The following is a 1,895-nucleotide window of genomic DNA, read 5'->3' as shown; positions in this document are numbered from 1 at the left end:
TAGGGGTTTGTTATAGAAGTGGATGGGTAGGATTCTGTGGCCTGCGTTGTGCAGGAGGTCAGACTAGATGATCATATTGGTCCCTTCTGACCCTAAAGTCTATGAGTCTATGAGTCTATGAGTTATGTTTGCCCTTCTCCAGTCTTCTGGAACCTCACTCATCCTCTTGAGTTCTCAGCCATAACTGCTAATAGTTCCAGAATTGGTTCAGCTAGTTCTTTAAGTACCCTAAGATAAATTTCATCAGGCCCTGCTGACTTGAATACATTTAACTTACCTAAATATTCTTTAACCTGTTTTTTTTGCTATTTTGGCTTGTGTTCCCCTTTGTTGTTAATATTAATTGTGTTGCGTGTGGTCACCATTAGCCTTTTTAATGAAGACTGAAGCAAAATGGGCAATAAACACATCATTTTTCTTGTTTTCATCAGTTATCTCCCTCCCCACCTACACTTTCCTTCATATTTCTCTTGCTCCTAATTCATTTATTGCCTTTTATGTACCTTGCCAGCAGTAACTCATTTTGTGCCTTAGCCTTTCTGATTTTGTTCCTACATGCTTTTGCTATTCATTCTTTTGTACCCTTTCTTAGTAATTTGTACATGGTTCCACTTTTTGTAGCATTACTTTTTGATTTTCAGGTCATTAAAGAGCACCTACTGGAACCATATTGGCCTCTTACTACTGTTCTTTTCTTTCCTTTGCATCAGCACAGATTGCAGTTGTGCCTTTAATATTGTCTATTTGAGAAATTGCCTGCTTTCCTGAACTCCTTTTTCCTTTGGATTTTCTTCCCATGGGACCTTCTCTGAGTTTGTTAAAGTCTCCTTTTTTGAAGTTAATTGTCCTTTATTCTTCTGCTCTCACTCCTTTTTCTTAGGAAATTACTAAATCTATAATTTCATGATCACTTTTGCTCAAATTGTCTTCTGCCTTCAGAATCACTACTAATTTCTTATGGTTAGTCAGAATCAAATCTAAAATGACAGGCTCCCTGGTTACATCTTCCAATTTCTCGAACAAATACATTGTCCCCAGTACATTCCAAAAACTTACTGGAAATTTGGTATTTTGCCATATTACTTTTCCAACAGGCATCTGGGCAGTTGAACCCTATTACTTACCATAAGGGACCAGGGCCTAGGTGATATGGCCTAGCAGTCACAGCTGGGCTGGTGTCCACAGTCACAAGGCTGCAGTCAATAAGCAGGGATCAGAGTAATCACTAAAAACAGGATCAGTAGGCAGGAGTCAGAGTCAGGCTGGGGTTAGAGATCAGAGGTAATTACCAGGCTGGAATCAGGAGGCAAGAGCAAGGATCACAAGCACCTGAAATGGGAGATTGGAGATCAGAAAGCAAGGTGAGGTCTGGAGTCACAGCAAGCCATAAATCTGTGTGATTGCCTAGACAACTTCTTGGAGATCCTCCAGGGTTAAACATTGAGTATGGGCCAGTAAGAAGGCTGCAGGGTGCTGTCTCTGGATCCTGTGGGCAGCAGTTTCTGTGCCTAATCGCCACAGTGCTCCCTGGAGGGGTCTCTGTATGACATCACAATGGCTCTGCAGACCTGGATCCTAGGCCTACAGATATGTACAACTACCGCTGTCATGTTTTGGAGATTTCTGTTATTTTGTTCTAGAAATGTCTTATCCACCTCTCCATCCTGATTTGGTGGGCTCTAGTACCACCCCCATGATGATGTCCCCCTGGGTTTTTGCCCCTTTTACCTTTACCTAGAGACTCTTAGCTTGTCTGCCTCCCATGTCCTTCTGGATCACAGAACAAGTGTATATATTCTTGATGTATAATACACCACCTCCCTTTTTAACCCTGCCTGTCCTTTCTGAACCTGCTATACCTCCCTATACCAACATTCTAGTCATGACACACATTC

This window comes from Chelonoidis abingdonii, chromosome 5 (genome assembly GCF_003597395.2).
Source record: "Chelonoidis abingdonii isolate Lonesome George chromosome 5, CheloAbing_2.0, whole genome shotgun sequence".
Lineage (NCBI taxonomy): Eukaryota > Metazoa > Chordata > Testudines > Testudinidae > Chelonoidis > Chelonoidis abingdonii.
Note: the sequence above shows the minus strand (reverse complement) of the source record.